The sequence below is a fragment of the Solanum stenotomum genome, chromosome 4, assembly GCF_019186545.1.
Source record: "Solanum stenotomum isolate F172 chromosome 4, ASM1918654v1, whole genome shotgun sequence".
NCBI classification, from domain to species: Eukaryota; Viridiplantae; Streptophyta; class Magnoliopsida; order Solanales; family Solanaceae; genus Solanum; species Solanum stenotomum.
Genome location: NC_064285.1, coordinates 21,541,043 through 21,548,373, shown reverse-complemented (window position 1 = coordinate 21,548,373; position 7,331 = coordinate 21,541,043).

The window sequence follows — 7,331 nt, the reverse complement described above, 5'->3', positions numbered from 1 at the left end:
ATAAACTGCCTCCAATGATCATTGATATGAAAAAGTTACATTTTGAAGTTTGGTATACCAAACTTAATACAAGATCTTGGGGTAGAACTAGAGTTAGATAAACTCTACAAGTTAACACCAAAAGAAGGGGGGAGTCTAAGTTAGCTATTACGCTACTAACGTGACTCCTTGACAAAGAGGATTCAGGGGGGTTCGTAAATAAAATTAGAAGGTTTAACCTGTTGCATTCTGAAGGAAGGGAGCTCCCATCTATCTGTGTTAATTAATCCCCTAACTTCCCTCGGGAGATCAGAGAAAGAGTTGAACTCGTGTATTGCATCAACACTATAACTCCTGGATGCTAATCTATCAGCAGGTTTGTTGGCTTCCCTAAAGCAATGACTGATGATAAATCCATGAGATTCAACTATTTGTTGTGCTTCTTGAATCAATTTGTCCAATCTCCAAGGCGTTCTCCATTCTTCATTTATGCATTTAACTAAGAGTAGGGAATCTGTTTCTCCCCAAACCCTGTCATAACCTCTACTAACACACCATTTAAGTCCATATAGTAGTGCTTGGGCTTCAGCCATGTTGCTAGTACCTTGGCCTAGACCTAAAGAGTAAGCAAACATCATGTTGCCTTGGTTGTCTCTGATTAGCCCTCCTCCACCACAACTTCCTTGAACGCAACTTCCATCACTGTTGAGCTTAATAATATTTCTAGGTGGTTTGAGCCATTTGACTCTGATGGAAGTTCTTTGATTGATGTCCGCTTCAAAGATTTGACAGAGGCTATTCCAGCTTTCCCCTATCTTTGCTTGACCAAAATTCTTCTGTGTAATCTGCAATAGAGTGTAAGTGATGTTAGTTTTGGTTCTAAAAAAAGAAGGCTTTATAGCCTCAAATTTATTGCTACACCTAGTTCTCCAGAGTTCCCAGCAAATGATAGGGGGTAGAGCTTTAGATATGAAAGCAGCAATGGGGTTTTTAGTCTTCAAATTCCACCAGCTGAATAAAATCATCTTGAGAGTGTTATGGATATGACCAATTCCAAGCGACCCTGCAAAAAACTTCCAGATTCTTTTAGCTTGTAGACCTAGACAAAAGAGGTGATCTACATTTTCAATATTTGTGTTAGAGTCGTCTGAAGTGCAACAATGACATCCAGGACCGATACTAATCCCAAACTTTTTAGTAACTCTTTCATCAGTTGGAAGTCTATCGTGGATTGCCCTCCAAGTCAAAAAAGTCATCTTGAAAGGGATGTCCTTGTTCCATATGTTTTTAGCCATAATGTTGATCCCCCTTTTATGCCTACTGTTATTCCAGGCCGAGCTCGTGCTGAATTTCCCAGTAGATGTAGCAGTCCAAATAGGATAGTCCTCTTTGTTGCTGTCCAAGTGGACACCCATACTGCTGATCCTATTTTTATCTTCTGTTGAAAGTTGGTATTGCAAACTATCCCAATGCCAACTTCCCTCTATTAAGACAGAGTTGAGATTGATACAATTATGGGAGTTGTCGTTAGGGTGCAGAAGATAAAGCGGTCCCAAGTTGGACCAGTTATCAAACCAAAATGACACATCCCCTTTTCCAACCCTCCAATAGATATTTTTTTCGGTGTTAGGTTTGACCCCACAGAGAGATTTCCAGTATTGAGAGGTTCCTCTTTTCCATTGGACCTTCATCGGGTGTTGATTATTCCAGTACTTGGCTCTCATGAAATCACTCCAAAGAGATTTAGAAGTTCTGAGCTTCCACCATTGTTTTGACTTCAAAGAATTACAAATATCTTCAATTCTTCTGAAATTGACGCCACCTTCCTCAAAAGGATAGCACAAGTTATCCCATGAGATCCAGTGATGCTTGTTTCCAGTGTCTTGTCCAGACCAAAAGAACCTAGCTAAGCATTTTTCAATAATTTCAAAGGTTCCCTTAGGAGGATCAACAACACTGAGAAGATGAGTGGGAAGAGCAAGCAAAACATGTCTAATGAGAATGGCTCTGCCACCGGGAGAGAGGAGCTTAGAGTGCCATCCTCTAATTTTGCTAGTAACCTTCTTGACAATATCGTTGTAATACGAAATCTTTTTTTTCCCAGTGATTAAGGGACAACCAAGATACTTGATGGGAAATTTATGGTAAACCATACCAGTGAGCCTTTTCATTCTAGTGATAGTGTTAAGACTAGCTTTGGATTTGAGGGAGAAACAACTCTTGTTTCTATTAATGAGTTGGCCACTGTTTTCTTCATATTTCTTGAGAGTGTCCAAAATTATTTTGAGAGATCTCTTGTCCCCATTGCAAAAGATGATTGTGTCATCGGCAAATGTTAAGTGGTTGATCTGGGGACCATTGACACTCATGTAGAAACCTTTGTACCCACTCTTGGTTTGCAGACCTGTCAACATATGAGAAAGTAATTCAGCACTCAAAATAAAAAGAGAAGGGGATAGAGGGTCTCCTTGTCTTAGTCCTCTAGAGGACTTGAAGAAACCATATCTCCCTCCATTTATAATTACAGAGTACCAGTTGTTTGACAAATAGTTGTAAATAATATGGATCCAGTTCTCCGAGAAACCCATTTTCCTAAGAGCTAAACACAGAAATGACCAAGAGACCCTATCATAAGCTTTGGTCATGTCCAGTTTTATGACCATATTCCCTCCTCTATTGGGTTTGTTAATNCCATATTCCCTCCTCTATTGAGTTTGTTAATGTCTCTAATGATCTCTTGAGCCAAAATAATATTCTCTGAAATAGCCCTGCCTTTAACAAACCCAGTTTGATTCTTAGAAATAATTCTAGGTAAAATACTAGCAAGTCTTGCATTGAGAATCTTAGAGATTATTTTACTAAAGACATTGCACAAGTTAATAGGTCTTAAATCAGAGAAACTTTGAGGGTGATCAATCTTCGGAATAAGAACTAAACAAGTATGAGTAAATTTTTTTTGGAAGGATATCACCTGAGAAGAAGGAAATAATAGCTTTGTGGACATCAGAAGCTATTATGTTCCAAGTTGCTTGATAAAAGCGTCCACTGTGTCCATCTGGCCCCGGTGCACTATCTGGATCCAAAGAGAAAACACACTCTTTGACTTCTTGAAGGGTTGGCAGAGCACTCAGCATTTCATTGTCCTCATCAGTGATACACCTTGGTAAATAGTTGATAGTTTCAGTATCTATAGCGACACTTTCACGGCTAAACAAGTTTTGGTAAAAGCTCACTTCTCCTTCAGTAATTTGATCATTTCCTTCAAGCCATTGATTCTGCTCATTCATAATTTTCTTTAAAGAAAGTCTCCTTCTCCTATCTTTAATAGTGCTGTGAAAGTAAGAAGTATTGACATCTCCTTCCTCTAACCATTTGGCCCTAGCCTTTTGCCTTAGGATGGCATCTTGAAATTTCAAATATTTTGAGAACTCAGCTCTGCATCTAGAAAGTTCACATCGGTTAGCCATAGTGTTGTTCATAACACTGTTTTCTTCCAGTACTCTCATTTGGGCTTCCAGTCTTTTTGGCTCCTTATAGATGTCTCCATAAGTCTCTCTAGACCAGAGACTGAGCATTTTACAAGTTTTTTTGATCTTCTGATGTAAAATATACATAGGATTTCCCACTACTAGTTCTTCCAAACACCTTTGAATGGTACCAAGAAAGCTTTCATGTTTAGTCCAAACGTTCAGAAATTTGAAATATTTAATGCATTAGGGAGCAATGTTGTTCATGTTGACCAACAAAGGGGCATGATCTGAGTGTGTCCCTGAGAGATGAGACACACTAGTCGTGTTGTAATCATCAAACCAATTGGTATTATAAACTAATCTGTCGGGCCTTTTCCATATAGTGTTAGGGGGATCCCTGTTGTCGCACCAAGTGAATTTAGCACCAGAATATCCTGCATCTTGAAGCCCACACTCACTTAGGCAGTCTAGGAAGTCCAAGCTTTCTCCAAAGGTGAAAGGTCTTCCACCCATTTTTTCCTCAACCGTGCAAATGACATTGAAGTCCCTAATAGCACCCCAGGGACCTTGAATAGTGTTAGCAATAGTTTTGAGATCCGCTCACAATTCTCTTCTAAGTCTTCTGAACATTTAGCATAGATAATTGACAGGAGAATCGATGGCCCATCATTATAGGAAATTTTAATAAGAACATGTTCATCTTTATGTTGTATGATATCTACAATGATCTCGTGGTTCCAGTAAATCCATATCTTGTTGTTAATATTGAAGAAGCTATGATTCATCCTTAGTCTCCTTTTGAATTTCTCTAGTTTGCTACTATCCACTAGAGGTTCTTGGAGGCATAAAAGAGTAAGTGAAGTTGTTGTTGAAAAAAAATGAGTCTTTCAATAGATCCACTGGACCCGATCCCTCTAATATTCCAAGAAAGGAAATTAAGCATTGGAAACAGTAGGGGGTGGGTTATTTTGTTCTTGAGATTGCTCTGAGGTAGGTTGCTTCTCTAAGTTGTAAGTTCCTTTTGGATAGGTAATGCTCCTGGGAGATAAGTTATTGCAAAAAGTGATCTCTTCGGGTGGTTGAGTATACTCATCCAAAAGAGTTTTTCCATTTGTATGTTGTCTAGTTACCTCGTCATCTGATTTCGAGGATATTTTGTCCTTTTCAGTGTCTTCCATAATCATATCCATCCGATCCTGTCTCGGCTATTGTTATCCTCTGGTGGATCAGGATCCAAAAGGATCTGTTGGGACTCTTCATTTCTAATGACAGTGAGCTTTCTTCTTGGTAAGATCCTTCCTTCTGTAAATTTAAAGATGGCCAATCGATGGTTTCCTTACTTTTGGACAATCCTCCATTAGTAATGTTGATTGATTAATTTTCGGGAAGCATTTCAATTGGGATCATAACATTTTTGCTGAACTTCTTCCTTTTGTTGACCATGGTAGTGAGTTCGTCCTTGTTGACTTTCAATATGTTAGCAATTTCTTCATGAAGTTGTTCTTTGGTTTCATCAATCTTTGCATTTGAAGAGTTACTGTTCCTTCGAACATTAAGTCTAACTCCCTGTTTCTCAGCTTTTTTTTTCTAGTTCTTTCTTTTGTCTTTTCCTCCAGGGCTCTATCCACTCTCGTGTACTTGAATGTCGTGTTCACGAGTTTATTTTGGCTCTGGCTATCATTAGTACAAGCCTGTTCTCGCGTGGTGTCCATTTCATCAGATCATTTATTGTCCTGAAGCTGGACAAATCTATTAATGCTTTCTTTGTTGGCCGCATGAGAGTTGTTATGGCTCCCTTTGTCGTTGTTGGATTTGACTTGATGCCCTCCTTTATTTTTCCTTCTATCCACATTTTGTCATCCCTCGTCCTTGTCTTTCGTATTTGTCTCTACCTCTTTAGACAGTTGGTTTTCAGAGGTTTTGTAGTCTTTGGCAGTAACCTCTTGATGTCTAGAATTTCTTTGCCTCAGATTACTTCTCTTGTTCTGGTGATTGACTTGGATGCTCCTCTGTCTCAGATCTTGTTCATTGTTCTTATTTTCTTTCTCATTTGTATTATTGAATCCTAGCTCGGGGTGGAGGATTCTACAATTTAGAGCTATATGACCCTGAATCTTACAGTGAGCACAGAAGGCGGGGATTGTCTTGTATTCGATTTTCTGATAAAATTTTTCAATCTCCCCTTTAGGATTTTTGATGACCACAGCAACTTCATGAACAAGAGGTTTCATCAGATCAATTTCGACTTTCAATTTGGCCATGGTGGGTCTGGTTTTGGTTAGAGTAGCTTTGTCCATAATAATGGGATTACCAATAGGACTAACAATTCTACAAAGAGCTGCCCATTCATAGTAGTGCCAGGGGAGGTTTGGAAGATTTATCCAAACAGGAGCTAAAGAATCTGCCTCGGGTTTAAATTTGGTCGACCACTTTTGGATTTTCATGCTATTCTCCTCGTCCAGGTTAATGAAGTTTTTAGAATATATGATTTTGAAATCCTCTTCATTTTCCACATCTATGAACACATGTTTAAGGTCTTTTACCCCTATTTTCACAGAACCTTTGAGAGGTACAATTTTCACAAATTCAGTCCTAATTTTTTCAATGGAGGGTCTGGTTTTGGCAAATTTACCTACAATAGTCCATTTGCAGGTGTTGGCTAGCAGCTCATTCTCCTCTTCAGTGAATACGATGACCGGTTTGCCCTTGTCGAACTCATAATTTCTGTGGGGAAGACGTATTTTTCCCCTTTTGTGAGCTGCTGCTGTTAGTACTCCAGCGTAAGAGAATTGCTCGCTTTTATTTCTACCGCTAGGAGCGCTGGTGCTGGGAGTATTGCTAGCCGAAGTATGGAGGGAGTCTTGTGGAAATTGATAGTTCGTAGTATTGGGGATTTGGGGTTGTTTGTGAAGAGAAAGATTGTGTTTGTTTGGATCGGGAGGGTCTGGGGGCTGCGTTATTGCTGGACCAAAGAGATCAGTGGTGATGCTCATCTCAGCTTCTCCGTCAAGAGAATCCGGCGAGAAGTTACCGTTGGGATTTCACAGAATTGCCTAGAGAGAAGCCAGAGAAGAGAGAATTTTTTAACAGAAAGGTCTTTGAATCAACAACAACCTATTTTATTATATATCTTTTAAATATTTTAAGTAATTTGTAAATGATTTATTAAGATAATTTTTAAGTCATTTGTAAATAGTAGAATGTCCATCATAAACTCCCTTTTATTATATATATATATATATATATATATATATAGGAATGTTAGTATATGATGGGTAGCAAGAGAAAGAGGAATTGATTTGAAGTCATGAAATTAATTGATTTACCTACTTTAGGATTATTTGTTATTTTATAATTATTTGGTTGCTTTAAAAATCTAATCATGGGCTATGATTGCCTGGGGATATGATCCAATATACATTAGAAAATTTGGATGCAGACTAGTAGGTCTGCAAATTACTTTATTTTTTCGTAAATCATCGATTCTAGATTCTTCTTTTATTTTCTTTCTTATTGTTACATTACAATTTAGGTTATTATATTCTATAGTGGGATTGAAATGGAATAGAACATGTAGTATAGTTTTGTTAATTGGGTTGAAAACATAAATTAAATAAATAAATCAAAAGGGTGAGAATTGAATAGTTGTCAATACGTTATTGGGGTTTAACAGAAGGGAAATTTGAAGTGAAAATATGGTGAGTGTGATTGTTATTAATGGCAGTATTCAATCATTGTCAGGAATGGATAATTTGTTGGGATTTCGTGAGTTTTCATGGTTCTGCCATGAATTTGAGTGACCGATTAGATTTCATAGTTAGTTGTTCTTATTTTAAGTATCATATTATAAATTATATATTTAATATATTGAGATAGGTAATT